This window comes from Microtus pennsylvanicus, chromosome 1 (genome assembly GCF_037038515.1).
Source record: "Microtus pennsylvanicus isolate mMicPen1 chromosome 1, mMicPen1.hap1, whole genome shotgun sequence".
NCBI classification, from domain to species: domain Eukaryota; kingdom Metazoa; phylum Chordata; class Mammalia; order Rodentia; family Cricetidae; genus Microtus; species Microtus pennsylvanicus.
Genome location: NC_134579.1, coordinates 80,863,562 through 80,882,449, shown reverse-complemented (window position 1 = coordinate 80,882,449; position 18,888 = coordinate 80,863,562). Strand labels below are relative to the sequence as shown.

At 38.7% G+C, this 18,888-nt stretch overlaps 1 pseudogene; it reads left to right on the top strand.

Annotated features, from left to right (window-relative positions):
- The first annotated feature begins 12,251 nt into the window (after positions 1–12,251).
- Positions 12,252–13,041, top strand: LOC142839948 (protein FAM204A pseudogene; annotated as a pseudogene).
- The last annotated feature ends 5,847 nt before the right edge of the window (positions 13,042–18,888 follow it).

Below are 18,888 nucleotides of genomic sequence, written 5' to 3'. Positions count from 1 at the left end.
GGCGCCAATGCAAGAATTCCTCCAACAACCTGAAAGGCAACATGACATCACCAGAATCCAGGGATCCCAAAACAAGAAGAATTGAACACCCTACTCCAGAAGAAATAGAAGAAATCGACTTTAAACGGAACTATATGAAAATAATAAGAGGACCTTAAAAAGGAGGTGAAAAACTGCCATAAAGAAATAGCGATGACAAAAAGGTAGAGAAAATGAATAAATCTCTCAAAGATACCCAAGAAAAACAAGAAAAAGCAATCAAACAGGTAAGGGAAACGGTTCAAGACTTGAAAAGTGAAATGGAGGTAATGAAGAAAACACAAACCGAGGGAAGGCTGGATATGGAAAATCTGGGTAAATGAACAGGAACTATAGAGACAAGTATTACCAACAGAATACAAGAGATAGAAGAAAGAATCTCAGACACAGAAGATACTATAGAGGAAATAAACTCACTGATTAAAGAGCAAAACAAATCCAACAAATTCTTAACACAAAACATCCAGGAAATCTGGGACACCGTGAAAAGACCAAACCTAAGAATAAAAGGGGTAGCAGAAGGAGAAGAATTACAGCTCAAAGGCCCAGAAAATATATTCAACAAAATTATAGAAGAAAACTTTCCCAACCTAAAGAAGGATATTCCTATGAAGGTACAAGAAACATACAGAACACCAAATAGACTGGATCAAAAGAAAGCATCCCCATGCCATATAATAATCAAAACACAAAACATACAGAATAAAGAACAGATATTTAGAGCTGTAAAGGAAAAAAGGTCAAATAACATATAAAGGGAAACCTATCAGAATTACACCTGACTTCTCCATGGAAACCATGAAAGCCAGAAAATCTTGGATCGATATGCTACAGACACTAAGAGAACATGGATGCAAGCCCAGACTACTATACTCAGCAAAGCTGGCATTCACCATCAATGGAGAAAACAAGATATTCCAGGATAAAAACAGATTTAAACAATATGTTGCCACGAACCCAGCATTACAGAAAATACTAGGAGGAAAATCACAAACCAAGGAAGCCAATAATACCCATAATAACACAAGCATCTGACAACCCTCTACCAGCACAACTCAAAGAAAGGAAACACACAAACTCTACCACCAAAAACAATAATCGGAGTTAACAACCACTGGTCATTAATATCACTTAATATAAATGGACTCAATTCACCTATAAAAAGGCACAGGTTAAGAGAATGGATACGAAATTAGGATCCGACATTCTGCTGTTTATAAGAAACACACCTCAAACTCAAAGACAGACACTACCTCAGAGTAAAGGGTTGGGAAAAGATTTTCTAATCAAATGGACCAAAGAAACAAGCGGGTGTGGCTATACTAATATCTAACAAGATTGATTTCAAACTAAAATCAATCAGAAGAGATGGAGATGGACACTTGATACTCATAACAGGAACAATTCATCAGGAGAAAGTCTCTATCCTGAATATCTATGCCCCTAATATAAAAGCACCCACATACGTAAAAGAAACATTACTAGAACTCAAAGCACACAGCAAACCCCACACTCTAATAGTAGGAGATTTCACAATGGACAGATCAACCAGACAGAAAATTAACAGAAAAATAAGAGAATTATTGGATGTAATGAACCAAATGGACTTAACAGACATTTATAGAACATTCCACCCAAACAGAAAAGAATATACCTTCTTCTCAGCATCACATGGAACCTTCTCAAATATTGATCACATAATTAGTAACAAAGCATACATCCATAGATACAAAGAAATTGTAGTAACCACCTGTGTTCTATCGGATCACCATGTAATAAAGTTAGAATTCAACAACAAGTCTAATCCCAGAAAGCCTACAAAATCATGGAAATTGAACAGTCAACTACTGAACCACCCCTGGGTCAAGGAAGAAATAAGGAAATTAAAGTCTTCCTTGAATTCAATGAAAATAAAGACACATCATACCAAACCTATGGGACACTATGAAAGCAGTGCTAAGAGGAAAGTTTATAGCACTAAGTGCCCACATAAAGAAAACAGAGAAATCACACATTAGAGACTTAACAGACCACCTGAAATCTCTAGGAAAAAAAGAAGCAGATCACCCAGAAGGATTAGAAGACTGGAAATAATCAAACTGAGGGCTGAAATTAACAAAAATAGAATATCTTGCATATCACCTTAGAACCTTCATCTGGCGATGGATTGAGATAGAGACAGAGACCCAAATAGGGGCACCGGACTGAGCTCTTAAGATCCAAATGAGGAGCAGAAGGAGGGAGAACATGAGCAAGGAAGTCAGGACCACGAGGGGTGCAACTACCCACTGTGACAGTGGAAATGATCTATTGGGAGCTCACCAAGGCCAGCGGGACTGGGACTGAATAAGCATGGGATGAAACCGAACTTTCTAAACATGGCTGACAATGAAGGCTGATGAGAAGCCAAGGACAATGGCACTAGGTTTCGATCCTAATACATGAACTGGCTTTGTGGGAGCCTAGCCTGTTTGGATGCTTACCCTCCTGGGCCTGGATAGAAGTGGGAGGACCTTAGACTTCCCGCAGGGCAGGGAATCTGGACTGCTCTTCATTCTTGAGAGGGAGGGGGAATGGAATGGGGGGGAAGTGGGAGAAGGAAATGGGAGTGGGGGAGGGGACAATGTGTGGGAGGAGGGGGAGGAAAATGGGAAATGGGGAGGAGGCAGAATTTTTTTTCAACAACTAAAAAAAATAAAGAAAAGAATAAAAAAATAAAAAATAAAAATAAAAAAGAAGAGAAACATTTTAATTATATCCCACCCCCCCAAAAAAAGAAAATGGAGAAAGCACACATTAGAGATTTAACAGCACAGCTGAAAGCTCTAGAAAAAAAGAAGCAGATTCACCCAGGAGGAGTAGAAGACTGGAAATAATTAAACTGAGTGCTGAAATCAACAAAATAGAAACACAGAAAACAATCCAAAGAATCAATGAAACCAAAAGCTGGTTCCTGGAGAAAATCAACAAGATTGACAAACCCCTATCCAAACTAATCAAATGGCAGAGAGAGAACATGCAAATAAATAAGATCAGAAATGAAAAGGGGGACATAACCACAAACACAGAAGAAATTCAGAGAATCATTAGATCTTACTACAAAAGCCTGTATGCCACAAAATTGGAAAATGTGAAAGAAATGAACACTTTTTTAGATAAGTACCATATACCAAAATTAAATCAAGACCAGGTGAACAGTTTAAATAGACGTGTGAGTCATGAGGAATTAGAAGCTGTCATCAGAAACCTCCCTACCAAAAAAAGCCCTGGACCAGATGGTTTCAATGTAGAACTTCCAAGAAGACCTAATACCTATACTCCTTAAGGTGTTTCACAAAATAGAAAGAGAAGAGTCATTGCCAAACTCCTTTTATGAAGCTACAGTCACCCTGATACCAAAACCACACAAAGACTTAACCAAGAAAGAGAATTACATACCAATCTCACTAATGAACACTGATGCAAAAATTCTCAATAAAATACTGGCAAACCGAATCCAAGAACACATAAGAAAAATTATTCATTACAATCAAGTAGGCTTCATACCAGACAGGCAGGGCTGGCTCAACATATGAAAGTCTATCAATGTAATCTATCATATAAATAAACTGAAGGAAAAAACCATATGATCATTTCATTAGATGCAGAAAAAGCATTTGACAAAATTCAACCCAGCTTTATGATAAAGGTCTTGGAGAGATTAGGGATACAAGGTTCATTCCTAAATATAATAAAAAGCTATATACAGCAAGCTGACAGCTAACATTAAATAAAATGGAGAGAAACTCAAAGCCATCCACTAAAATAAAAAACAAGATGAGGTTGTTCACTCTCTCCACACCTCTTCAATATAGTCTTGAAGTTCTAGCAATAGCGATAAGACAGCATAAGGAGATCAATGGGATTTGAATTGGAAAGGAAGAAGTCAAACTTTCGTTATTTGCAGATGATATGATAGTGTACATAAGTGACCCCAAAAACTCTACCAAAGACCTCCTACAGCTAATAAACACCTTTAGTAACGAGGCAGGATAAAAGATCAACTTCAAAAGATCAGTTGCCCTCCTATACACAAAGGATAAAGAAGCAGAGAGGGAAATCAGAGAAGCATCACCTTTCACAATAGCCACAAATAGCATTAAGTATCTTGGTGTAACTCTAACCAAGGAAGTGAAAGATCTATTTGAGAAGAACTTCAAGTCTTTGAAGAAAGAAATTGAAGAGGATACCAGAAATGGAAGGATCTCCCTTGCTCTTGGATTGGGAGGATCAACATAGTAAAAATGGCAATTCTACCAAAAGCAATCTATAGATTCAATGCAATCCCCATCAAAATCCCAACAAAATTCTTCACAGACCTTGAGAGAACAATAATCAACTTTATATGAAAAAAAGAAAGACCCAGGATAGCCAAAACAAATCTGTACAATAAAGGTACTTCCGGTGGCATTACCATCCCTGACTTCAGACTCTATTACAGAGCTACAGTAATGAAAACAGCTTGGTATTGGCACAAAAGAGAGATGTTGACCAATGGAATAGAGTAGAAGACCCAGATTTTAGCCCACAAACCTATGAATACCTGATTTTCGACAAAGGAGCTAAAAGTATACAGTGAAAGAAAGAAAGCATCTTCAACAAATGGTGCTGACATATCTGGATGTCAACTTGTAGAAGAATGAAAATAGATCCATATCTATCACCATGCACAAAACTCAAGTCCAAATGGATTAAAGACCTCAATATCAATCTAAACACACTGAATCTGATAGAGGAGAAGCAGGAAGTAGTCTACAACACATGGGCAGAGGAGATCACTTCCTACGTATAACCCCAGTAGCACAGACATTAAGGGCAACGTTGAATAAATGGGACCTCCTGAGAATGAGAAGCTTCTGTAAAGCAAAGGATACTGTCATTAAGACAAAAAGACAACCTACTGACTGGGAAAAGATCTTCACTAACCCTGCAACAGACAAAGGTCTGATTTCCAAAATGTATAAAGAACTCAAGAAACTACACTTTAAAATGCTAATTATAACCCAATTAAAAATAGGGCACTGATCTGAACAGAAAATTCTCAACAGAATAAGTTCAAATGGCCAAAAGACACTAAGGTCATGCTCAACCTCCTTAGCAATCAGGGAAATGCAAATCAAAACAACTTTGAGATATCATCTTACACCTGTCTGAATGGCTAGAATCAAAAACATCAATGATAGCCTTTGCTGGAGAGGATGTGGAGTAAGAGGAACACTCATCCATTGTTGGTGGGAATGCAACTTGTGCAACCACTTTGGAAATCAGTGTGGCAGTTTCTCAGGAAATTTGGGATCAACCTACCCCAGGATCCAGCAATACCACTCTTGGGAATATACCCAAGAGATGCTCTATCATACTACAAAAGCATTTGTTCAACTATGTTCATAGCAGAAGCATTTGTAATACCCAGAACCTGGAAACAACCTAGATGCCCCTCAATGGAAGAATGGATAAAAAAGTGTGAAATATGTATGCATCAGAGTACTACTCAGCGGTAAAAAACAATGACATTTTGATTTTTGCATGCAAATGGAAAGAAATAGAAAACACTATCCTGAGTGAGGTAACCCAGACCCAAAAAGATGAATATGGCATATACTCACTCATAAGTGGATTCTAGCCATAAATAAAGGACATTGAGCCTACTATTCATGATTCTTGGAAACTAAATAAAAAGATAAACCCAAAGAAAAACATATAGTTATCCCCCTGGATATTGGAAGTAGACAAGATTGCCAGGCAAGAATTGGGAGCTTGGGGTGGGATGGGGGTAAGGGGAGATGGGGGGAGAGAAGTGAGAAGGGGAGGATGGGGAGAGCTTGGGGGAATGAGATGGTTGGGATGGAGGAGGGGTGGATATGGGAGCAGGGAAGTATATATCTTAATTAAGGGAGCCATTTTAGGGTTGGCAAGAGACTTGACTCTAAAGGGGTTCCCAGTGTCCAAGGAGATGTCCTCAGCTTGTTCCTTGCGCAGCTGAGGAAAGGACACCTGAACTGGCCCTATCCTATAGCCACACTGATAAATATCTTGCATATCACCATAGAACCTTCATCTGGTGATGGATGGCTATAGAGACAGAGACCCACATTGGAGCACTGGACTGAGCTCCCAAGGTCCAAATGAGGAGCAGAAGGAGGGAGAACATGAACAAGGAAGTCAGGACTGTGAAGGGTGTGCCCACCCACTGAGATAGTGGGGCTGATCTATTGGGAGCTCACCAAGGCCAGCTGGACTGGTACTGATGGAGCATGTGACCAAACTGGACTCTCTGAATGTGGCTGACAATGAGGGCTGATGAGAAGCCAAGGACAATGGCACTGGGTTTTGATTCTACTGTTTACTTAGGCAATATTATATCCTTCTGGAGTTTTTGATGGAGTTCAAGAATAGTTATTATTATAGTTTTCATTAATTATGATTAAATATTAAGTAGATATAAATATTGTAACTGTAATTCTTGCTTGATAACTGTTTTGTTACAGGAAGTACATTGTAAGCAACTTCCAAAACTCTAGAATTTGCAGAGACATCTTGCTACTTTAATAGTCACCCAAAGTTCTTCTGTACCATTGGGACATCCATCTTCAGCCTACAGGTGCATAGTATCCAACAGATTATCATGAGGTCGTGGCCTTCCAGCAAAATTCTGTTATGGTTGACTCTGGTGGTAGCTCCATAGCATCTTGATATGGGAGTGTCATATATCAATCTGTTGATTTCATTGGCTTAGCAATAAAGAAACTGCTAGGCACATTGGATAGGCCCACCCTTAGGTGGGTGGAGTAAACAGAACAGAATGCCGGGAGGAAGAGGAAGTGAGCTCAGACTCCGCAGCTCTCCTCTCCGGAGCAGACACTTCAGAGAGACGCCATGCTACCTGCTCCAGGGAAGATGCACGCTATGAAGCTCCGACCCAGGATGGACATAGGCTAGAATCTTCCCGGTAAGCGCACCTAGGGGCGCTACACAGATGATTAGAAATGGGCTAAATTAATATGTGAGAATTAGCCTAGAACAGGCTAGATAGAAATGGGCCAAAGCAGTGTTTAAATGAATACAGTTTGTGTGTAATTATTTCGGGTAAAGCTAGCCGGGCAGGTGGCTTGGGTTGTTGGGAACGCAGCCCCGCCGTCACCCTTATTACTACAAATGACGCCCAGACATGTGGCTAACTGAGTCCACAGAAAGCCTGAGAAAGCTTGGAAAAGAGTAGAGTAAAGCATGTTTCTTATGGCAATTTCTCGGGTCTACTCTGCTTGCCAGAGGCAAGCAAGCGCCTCATCTAAGAGAGGCTTCCTGACTCAGCTTTAGCTGCAAAGCCTGCAGCTCATTAAGAGGTCCTGCCACGAAACACTTAAATGGTGTTGACGAAAAGCTGAATGCATGCTTTTCGGTTTTAAGCCGTAACAGGAAAAAAAGCTGTGCCGTTTAAAAATGCTGGCTTTCTGGGCTGTCCTGCCAGGGCAAACTCTGACTGTTTGAGGCAGGAGGGCCGGCTACCGAGAGAGGATTTGCGTGTTGTCTGTTGTAGCTTGCTGGCTGGCAGGGACCTTGAAATGCCATAGAGGTGTGGCTATAAACATGGCTGCCTGTATATCCACCATGAGGCTGGAAAGCTAAGGAATGGACTGGATCTAGCTGGCAAAGCCACGCCTTTAGTCCTACTGATATTGCTTGGTAAATTAAAGGCTCTTGTGGTCAGAAAAAGAGAGATATACAGTAAAGAGAGATTCAAAGACAGAGAAAATTTCTGAATGGTTTAAAGTGTGTTAAAAATATATGCAGGCTAAAAGTTAAAATTCTTAAAGTAAACCTCTGTGACTTCAAGGTGTGGTAGCACACGCCTTTAATCCCAGTGCCTAGAAGGCAGAGACGAACAGATCTCTGTGAGTTCAAGGTGTAGTAGTAAACACCTTTAATCCCAATGCCTGGGAGGCAGAGACAGGCGGATTTCTGAGAGTTCAAAGACAGCCTGGTCAAAGATGTATGCTCAAAAAGCAAAAAGTTAACCTAGGAATGTCACATCTTAGATTCTTAAGTGCCTAGTGATTTAAAGGTGCAAATCAAAAGTGCTCCTGGATAGTAAAAAATTGCAGATTCACAATAGGACAGATTCAGACCACTAAATGAGTCACACTGTTGGATGAATGTACGTAGGCTTGGGAGAGAAAAGAAAAAGAATATAGAGAATAAAGTTAATGGTTTAAAAAAAAGAGTAAAGTCTTTAAAGAGACAGAGTACAGATAGTTATAGATATAAATAAAAATAAGCCGCGTAAAGATGAAAAATTCACAGAGAGTCTGGATTATGTACATTGTGTTTTCTTTAAAATTTTTGACTGTAAAGGAGCTAAGTACAGACAGACATTTCATTATATGAGCTGCCAAGTGGAACCAGAACGGATATCATGAGGGTATGATTTCAGAATTTGGGTCTAAGGATATGATGCTTTGGAGAGAGTCTTCTTTTGTTTTCACAGAGGATGAGACTCTATGGATTTCTTCTATTCCGATTTGGAATGATGGACCACGTCCTCCTGAAGGTTTGCTGTGAACTTCTTCAGAAAATTGCTTTGCTCGACTGCCAACTGAGATGAAACTAGCACACAGGTTATACCATGAAAGACCTAATCAACAACGCCCCCATTCAGCAGGAAGCAGTTTGGAGAGAAAAAACTGCACCCATGTTCCCAAATTATTATTTATAAATGTTCTTTTACATTTAAAGGGGGAAATGTTATAGGTATGAATAATTTGCATTGATAGAGATTTAAGGTCAATTTTGTTATATGTATAAATGTTTCTGATGTAACTTTTACTTGATAACTGTTTTGTTATATGTAATTTTGCTATGTTAAGGTTTGTTACGGGAGGTCCTCCCACTCCTCCAGCCTATAGCCACTGAGATACCAGCCCCTTGGGGCGTGATCTCTCTCCCTTTAAAAAAGCGGCCACTTCCCTCTCCTCTCTCTCTTCACTTCCTGCTCTGCCGGTGACTTGACTTCCTTCCTGGTTACGCAGAGGGCTGACAGTGATCTGTAAGTTTTTTCCCCTTTAAATAAATACCACCCTATTAATCATAATTCCAAACTGGTGTGGCATTGTTTATGACTTACGTCTTCAAAGGTTAAAGCCTTCCTTTTTTTGTTTAAACAGAAAAAGGGGAAGTGATGTGGGAGTGTCATATATCAATCTGTTGATTTCATTGGCTAAGCAATAAAGAAACTGCTAGGCCCATTGGATAGGCCCACCCTTAGGTGGGTGGAGTAAACAGAACAGAATGCCGGGAGGAAGAGGAAGTGAGCTCAGACTCCGCAGCTCTCCTCTCTGGAGCAGACACTTCAGAGAGACGCCATGCTACCTGCTCCAGGGAAGATGCACACTATGAAGCTCCGACCCAGGATGGACATAGGCTAGAATCTTCCCGGTAAGCGCACCTAGGGGCGCTACACAGATGATTAGAAATGGGCTAAATTAATATGTGAGAATTAGCCTAGAAGAGGCTAGATAGAAATGGGCCAAAGCAGTGTTTAAATGAATACAGTTTGTGTGTAATTATTTCGGGTAAAGCTAGCCGGGCAGGCGGCTTGGGGTGTTGGGAACGCAGCCCCGCCGTCGCCCCTATTACTACAGCGTCTCTCTCTGCCTTCCTCCTCCCAGCATTCCATTTAGTTTTCCCTTCCTAGCTCTGTTCCCATACACCTCTGCTATAGGCCTAAAGCAGTTCCTTTATTAACTAATGAAAGCAAAACATAGACAGAAGGACCCCCTACACCATTATAGAGATCTATTCCAGTTTGATAGGTACTCTTCAAGTCTCTAAAAAACCTCCAGAATATGGCATTTAAAATGTTTTAACAACACAGGAGTTTTCATGACAATGAAACACATCTGCTCCTGCCAACACAAAATTACTTGAAAAGGAAGATGGGCATTGAAGAGACTTCTTATGGAGCTTTTTAGCCATTTGGGCAAGAAACTAATCTTGTCTGGACTGCTTAATGAACTGGACATGTAGGACCTACAGAAAAATGACTGCTGAACTTGCCTAAAAGTGAGGTGATCCTTTGTGGTTCCTGCTTCATGAAAGAGTCTGCTAGACATTCTACAGGACACAGAAAAATGTCACTGACAAACTGCCAATATTAGTGGAACTGTCTTTGAAAGTTCCTGCTTCATGGAAAAATGTGCTGGATACTATGGGCCTGTAGGCTGAAGATGGATGCTCCAACAATACAGAAGACCTTTAGGTGACTGTCCAGGCAGTGAGATGTTAATTCTAGAATTTTGGAAATTTCTGACAAAGTTTTTGTTGAAGAGAGTGTGAAGTAAAGGAAGTGCTCCCCCATTGCTCTTTGGATTGCAAACTGGTACAACCACTTTGGAAATCAGTATGGTGGTTTCTCAGGAATTTGAGAAACAACATACCTAGTATCCAGCAATACCACCCTAGGGCATATGCCCATAGGATGTTCAATCATACTACAAGCACATTTCTCACCTATTTTCATAACAGTGTAATTTGTGATAGCCAGAACATGGAAACAACCTAGGTGCCCCTCATAGAAGAATGGATGAAGAAAATGTAGTACATTTAGACAATGAAGTACTTACTGCTCAGCAGTAAAAAACAATGACATCTTGAAATTTGCATCCTAACAAATGGAAGTAGAAAAACAATCCTGAGTGAGCTAATCCAGACCCATAAACATGAAGGTGGTATATACTTACATATAAGTTGATATTAGACAAAAAAACCAAAGGATAACCAGCATATAGTCCATGACTCAATAGAACCTAGGTAAAAATAACCCTAAGAGATGCATACATGAATCACCCTGTTATTCGAAGGGTGCTTGTTTTTTCCTGGCTGCCAAGACCATAAAAAAATCACACAGCAACTATATTATTTGCAATACTGTTTGGCTAATAGATTAAGTATAGCGTATTTCTAACTAGCTATTATATCTTAAACTAAAACATCTCCATTAATGTGTGTATTGCCAAGTGGTTGTGGCTTACTGGCAAGGTTCCAGTGTGTCTGTCTTCAGTGGCAGCTACATGGCTTCTCAATGACTCTGCCTTTTTTCTCCCAGAATTCAGTTTAGGTTTCCTGCCTAGCTCTACTCTGCCCTATCACAGGTCAAAGCTGTCTTTATTCATTAACCAATAAAAGCAACACATATACACTAATACCTCCACACCATTTCCCTTTTTCTGTTCAAATAAAAAGGAAGGTTTTAACTTTAACACAGTAAAATTACATATAACAAAACAGTTATCAAGCAAGAATTATAGTTACAATATTTATATCTACTTTATCTTTTATCATAACTAAGGAAACTATAACTATATATTCTTCAACTTTATCAAAGACTCCAGAAGAATATCTTACCTAAGTAAACAGGAAGTGCATTGTATGCTCCTTCCAAAACTCTAGACTTGACAGAGACATCTCCCTGCTCAGACAGTCACCCGAATTTCTTCTGTATCATTGAAGCATCCATCTTTAGCCTACAAGCCCATAGTATCTGGTAGACATTTTCATGAAGCAGAAAATTTCAAAGAGTGTTAAACCCATATTGGCAGTTTGACAGCCATTTTCTTCTCTGTTTTGTAGAATGCCTGGTATACTCTTATCTGAAGAACTGTTTCATTATGTTTTAGGCAACTTGCAAGTCCAGTTCATACAGCATAACAACAAGCAGTTCAGGCAAGACCAGTATATTGCCCAAATGGCTAACAATCTCCATAAGAAGCCTCTTCGATGCCCATTATCCTCTTGACATTGATTGGTGCTGCCAAGAGCAGATGTGTCTCATTGTCATGAAAAGTCCTAAGTTCTTAAACATTTTAAATGTCATATACTGAAAGTCTTTGAAAGATTTAAGAATCTGTATCTATCTGAAATATATTTCTGTACATCTAGGAATCTTAACTAACATGACTACAAGTTTGACTATTATAGATGACTATCTATTAACCTGTATCTCTGAGTAAAATATCAGAAGATTTTATAAAGAACAATCATTGACCATTCAGGTACAAGAACACTGCACAAAAACTGCCAATCTTCCAAAGACACCAACAAATCTGCATGATTTGCTCAATGGCCTTTAACAATAGAGACGCGGATAAGGCAAGATGTTGCTGGGGTTCTAAGATGGCTGGGGAGCCCCTGCTTCCCGGCCAAAGAAAAGATGTGGAGTGGGCTGTTACCTCCTGGGCTAAATGAAAGCGATATTGAGTCAGATTCTGAAGATGAAGCCACACTAGAGAATCCAGAACTTAGAGAATTTAATTTACAGGAAGATGGAAAGACTGACAGCAGTAGCAAGCCAAGGATGTCAGATTTCCCAGCAGGCAAGCCAAAACCGGAAACAGAGGCTGATGCAAATGCATATGAGAAGTGTCCTTCTGGAACTCCCTTGAACATGTGGAACAGATTTCACGAAAGACATTCTGAACAGAAAAATTCAACATCGCGTTTCAGACAGAAAAAAAGAAAACGCTCCAAAAAAGGCAAATCAAAGAATGAAAAAGAATCTCACAGTGAACAGTCCTCGAGTGAAACACAGTGGAAGGAGCTTACTCAGTACTTTGGAGCCAATGATAGATTTGAACCGCCGGTTAAACAGAAAAAAATCTAGAAATCAGGCCTTGAAAAGAGGATAGACCAGGCTGTGGAGGAATGGGATGTTGAGAAGGCTGAAGAGCTCAGCAACCAGCTAGCTACTCGAGAGCTGGTTGTAAAAATTGCCAAAGCAATTGCCTGCCACAAGTTTGTTAAAGCCAAAAAGGAGGCTGAAAACTCACAGGCTGCTCGAAAGAAGAAGAAACTGGCGTGGGGGTTTGAAGCAAAGAAGAGATGGAAAACTAAAAGCAACGTGGGATATATGTAGCCTCGCAGAGTTCTTTAGGACATTCATTGAGAGACTAACTGGCCTGCTTCATTTACCAAAAAAGATTTTCCTCCTTAGGTTTAAAATGTCAGAAAATTGATAAGGGTAGAAAAAGATAAGCCTAAAACTTGGGAGCTGATAATAAATTCTTTTCATTCTTTTTTCTAGAAATTTTGTAAAGGAAATGAGCATTTTTATATTTGTGTAAGAAATTTTAAGCATATGTACAAGATGGGAAGAGTTTTATTTATTTGTATAAACCCACAGTTTAAAATCAATTTTGTGTTTCTTCTGTTAGGTCTAGCATAGCCTCTGAGGTCCTTGTACTTCCATATCTATTCTTAACATGACTGTACTTTTTCTAGAATTGTGTTTTTCAGATTGGCCTTTGTTTATGATAGATTAGTCATAAATATAAAAATTATCAATTGTTACTGACTTTACCAGTGACTTTAATTATTTCAAGAATAATTATTGATTCTTTATGGAGGCAGTAGAATTCATATTTTCTAGTCACATAGTAAAAGCAATTGATTAATTTTTGTGTAATGTCAGTGGACATAATTACAGTAAAATGGTAAAAGTAACACATAGACAGAAGGACATCCTACTCCAGTAAAAAGTGGACATAACATCTCTGGAGAATGATTTCAGCTTTGCCTAGAAAATATCTTTCTAACTATTTCTCAACCATGTCATTCTTTAAATTGTGATTGTTGTTTGAAAAGGAAATGGTCCGATTGTGCTAGACAGATAGTTGTAACTCAGGATATCATAACTCTTGATATCTAACAGCTCATGTGTTGTTACCTCTTCCTCTGCCAATTGAAAGATGAAATGAGTTAATGAGGCTAAAGAGAGAACTAATACCTGGGAGTCATTGTCCTTAGGTATGTGTTTTACAGTCCTAATGGAAATCAGTCGTTTGATAACTGGCAACACTAAATGTGGACACTGTGAAAAATTAGTCATGATTTTAGTTATATTTTTAGATTTAAAGCAGTAACAGTTTCATTAACTTATGGTGATATGTAAGTTTTCTTTATGTAAAGAATTAGTGAATAATTTTTTTGCTCATTAAGAGGCCAGATGTTGCACACACTTAATCCCAGTAATCAGGAGGCAGAGGCAGGTGGATCTCTGTGAGTTTGAGGCCAGCCTGGTCTACAGAGTGAGTTCCAGGACTGCCAACGCTACACAAAGAAACCCTGTCTAAACAACAACAATAATAATAAAAAAACAAATGTCAAAAAAAAAAACCAATAGAGATGCTTCAGGCTTTAGAACAGCTCATAGAAGAGCAGCTAAATGCTCAGCATATTCAAGAATCAACCAGCCCTTGGAATTCTCCTGTGTTTGTTATTAAAAAAATCTGGAAAATGGTGAATGTTAGCAGATCTAAGAGCTGTTAATAAGCTAATGGTCTCTCTACAGTCTGGCATTCCTTTGCCTTCTCTATTGCCTAAAGGATTGTCTCTTATTATTGATTTAAAAGATTGTTTTATAAGACAAAGACAGAAAAATTTGCTTTCATGTTGTCTGCTTATAATAATTCTCAGCCTGTTAACAGATATCAATGGAAGATTCTCACACAGTTAATGTTAAATAGCCCTAACCTGTGCCTATGTTTTGTACATCATCCATTGGAAATGATACACAAACAATTTTGGCAATCTATAGTTTACCGCTATATGAATAACATTTTATTAACTCATTTAAATGTCAATATTTGAAGAATGTCAATGTTTGAAGAAATAAAGAAAGTTTTGCCTTGTTGGGGATTATAGTTTCTCCTAAAAAATACAAAGAGGAAATTATATGGATTATTTGGGCTATAAAATAGATGTACAAAAAAATTAGACCCCAGAAGGTGCAAATTATGAGAAATCAATTGCAGACTCTTAATGACTTTCAACTATTGTTAAAAGCCATTTCCTATGGCCCACTTTTGGGATAAAACCTGATTAATTGATTAATTTAAACAAAACCTTAGATGGTGGCAAGGACTTAAATAGTCCCAGGAAACTCTCAGCTAAAACTGATAGAGAATTGGCTTTGATAGAAGAGAAATTACAGAATGCACATGTGAATCATGTGAATCCAAATCTTAAGTGCCTTCTGGTCACATTCCCCTCCTAACATTTCCCTACAGAAATTTTAATGCAGAGGGAAGATATTATAATAGAAAGGATCCTTTTCACTTCATAAATTATGTAAAAAATTAAAACTTGTGTGGAAAAGTTTTTGAGTTTATTCTAAAAAGAAAATTGAAGCTTTACCAATTAATGGTAATAGAACAAAGAGAAAATGTAGTACCAATCACTAATATTGAAATTGACAAACTATGGGAAGAAAGTGAAGCCTGGCAAAAAACTTGTAGTAATTTTTTGAGAGAGATTAACAGCAGTTATCTGTCAATGTCTAGTGCGTTTGGGTCCCTGAGTAAGGGTCTCGTGCAAATCAGGACACAGGGGATACAGATTGTGAACAACTGCATTACATGCTTTATTTTGTATGGCTTTTTATACAGAATAAAAAACATTACTTCAACTCTTAAACCCCCCTTTACTCATGTACATGATCATGAGAAACTCTTGTCTCACCTTGTAAGAAAATTACCTCAATTAATAACAGTAATAAAAATGAAAAAAGTACATAGAAACAAGGCAAAAAGTATACAGAAGCAAAGCACTCCTTAGTAACTGGTAGAGCATAAAGAACTGAGCTCAAAGGCCACTTCCTCATCCAGGGTACAGATTTTGACAAAACATTTGAGAAGTGGGCAGAGAAAGTTTGCTTTCATCTATGCTTGGTTTGCCAAGCAACCATTTCCCAACTTCATCTCATCTGTCCCAGGAGGAGCCTGCACTCTAAGCCAGTTCTGTGTCTCCACCACTATTCTGAAAACAAGAGAATTCAACTTATAAAGAGAACTAGCTGGATTCATCTCAAGGTTGTGAAGGAAACACCAATAAATGGAGCCCCTGCATTCTATACTTATGGAAATAAATCAGTAAAGGCAGCTTGCAAATCATAAAATTTAAATAAAGTGGATCAAAGCTTTTATGATTCTGTCCAAAAGTCAGAATTATATGCTAGTCTCATGCTACTAGGGGATTTTAAAGAACCTCTCACCAAGGTTACCAGTTCACAGTATGCAGAAAGAGTTGTTTTGCACATTGAAATCACTGAATTTATTTCAGATGATACAGAATTGACTTTATTAATCATTCAGTTACATAATATAATCAGGAATAGGAATCATCCTATACAAAACACACATCCAATCTCATACAGGTTTGCCAAATCTTCTAGCACAAGGTAATGGGAAAATAGATCAATTATTGATTACAAATGTGCTGAAAGACTCAGAATTTCATAAAAACATCATGCCAATAGCAAAGGTTTTAAAAATAAAGACTTTTCTATCACGTGGTACCTAGTCAAGGAAACTATAAGGAAAAATGCTACTTGTTCTTTACACAAGCAAACACCACTAACTGCAGAAAGTAACCCAAAGAATATTCAAAGGAATAAAATCAGACAAATGGATGTGTTACATTTTGTAGAATTTGAAAAACTAAAATCTGTACAACACACCATTGATAGCTATTCAGGTTTTCAATGGACAAAAACTGCTTTGAGTTTGGAAAAGACTGATTCAGTAAACACACATTTACCAGAAGTTATGGGCTTCATGGGTATACCTGTACAATAATGACAGACAAAGCTCCAGCATATGTCTATAAAAAATGAAACGGGTTTTTTGCTTATTATAATAGAAAGCATATCACAGTTATATCACACAATCCTACATGGAAGGCAGTTATAGAAAGATCAAATTGAACCCTGAAGGATATGTTAAATAAATAGAAAGAGATAATAAAGGCCCAAAGAAATATATTGTATAATGCTTTATTAACTTTGAATTTTCTAAATGCAAAAGAGAAAGGAACAACAGCTCTGTAGAACCATTTGATAGTAGAAAAAACTATGGAATTAAATCAACCAATATACTTTTTATTTATTTATTTACTGTGTAATTTTATTTTATTTATTTTTTATTTATTTTTTAAATTTATTTATTATGTACACTGTGTTCAGTCTCTATGCCTGCAGGCCAGAAGAGGGCACCAGATCTCATTACAGATGGATGTGAGCCACCATGTGGTTGCTGGGAATTGAACTCAGGACCCCTGGAAGAGCAGTCAGTGCTCTTAACCTCTGAGCCATCTCTCCAGCCCCTATTTTTTATTTTTTTAAATTTATTTATTTATTAAAGATTTCTGTCTCTTCCCCCCCCACCGCCTCCCATTTCCCTCCTCTTCCCCCAATTAGGTCCCCCCCATCAGCCCGAAGAGCAATCAGGGTTCCCTGCCCTGTGGGAAGTCCAAGGAACCCCCACCTCCATCCAGGTCTAGTAAGTTGAGCATCCAAACTGCCTAGGCTCCCACAAACGCAGTACGTGCAGTAGGATCAGAAACCCATTGCCATTGTTCTTGAGTTCTCAGTAGTCCTCCTTGTCCGCTATATTCAGAGAGTCCAGTTTTTTCCCAGGCTTTTTCAGCCCCAGGCCAGCTGGCCTTGGTGAGTTCCCAATAGAACATCCCCATTGCCTCAGTGTGTGGGTGCACCACTTGCGGTCCTGAGTTCCTTGTTCATGCTCTCTCTCCTTCTGCTCCTGATTTGGACATTGAGATTTATGTCCGGTACTCCAATGTGGGTCTCTGTCTCCTTTCATCGCCTGATGAAGGTTAATATTCAGGAGGATGCCTATATGTTTGTCTTTGGATTCACCTTCTTATTTAGCTTCTCTAGGATAGCAAATTATAAGCTCAATGTCCTTTATTTATGGCTAAAAACCAAATATGAGTGAGTACATCCCATGTTCCTCTTTTTGGGTCTGGCTTACCTGACTCAGGATAGTGTTTTCTATTTCCATCCATTTGTATGCAAAATTCAAGAATTCCTTGTTTTTTACTGCTGAGTAATACTCTAATATGTATATATTCCATACTTTCTTCATCCATTCTTCCATTGAAGGGCATCTAGGTTGTTTCCAGGTTCTGGCTATTACAAACAATGCTGCTATGAACATAGTTGAGCATATACTTTTGTTGTATGATAAGGCCTCTCTTGGGTATATTCCCAAGTGTGGTATTGCTGGGTCCAGGGGTAAGTTGATCCCGAATTTCCTGAGAAACCGCCACACTGCTTTCCAAAGTGGTTGCACAAGTTTGCATTCCCACCAGCAATGGATGAGTGTACCCCTTTCTCCCCAACCTCTCCAGCAAAGGCTATCATTGGTGTTTTTTATTTTAGCCATTCTGACAGGTGTAAGATGGTATCTTAAAGTTGTCTTGATTTGCATTTCCCTGATCGCTAAGGAAGTTGAGCATGACCTTAAGTGTCTTTTGGCCATTTGAACTTCTTCTGTTGAGAAATCTCTGTTCAGCTCAGTGCCCCATTTTATAATTGGGTTGATTAGCCTTTTACGGTCTAGTTTCTTGAGATCTTTATATATTTTGGAGATCAGACCTTTGTCAGTTGCGGGGTTGGTGAAGATCTTCTCCCAGTCAGTGGGTTGCCTTTGTGTCTTAGTGACAGTGTCCTTTGCTTTACAGAAGCTTCTCATTCTCAGGAGGTCCCATTTATTCAATGAGGTCCTTAATGTCTGTGCTGCTGGGGTCATACGTAGGAAATGGTCTCCTGTGCCCATGTGTTGTAGAGTACTTCCCACTTTCTCTTCTATCAGGTTCAGTGTGTTCGGACTGATATTGAGTTCTTTAATCCATTTGGACTTGAGTTTTGTGCATGGTGATAGATATGGATCTATTTTCATTCTTCTACAGGTTGACATCCAGTTTTGCCAGCACATTTGTTGAAGATGCCCTCTTTTTTCC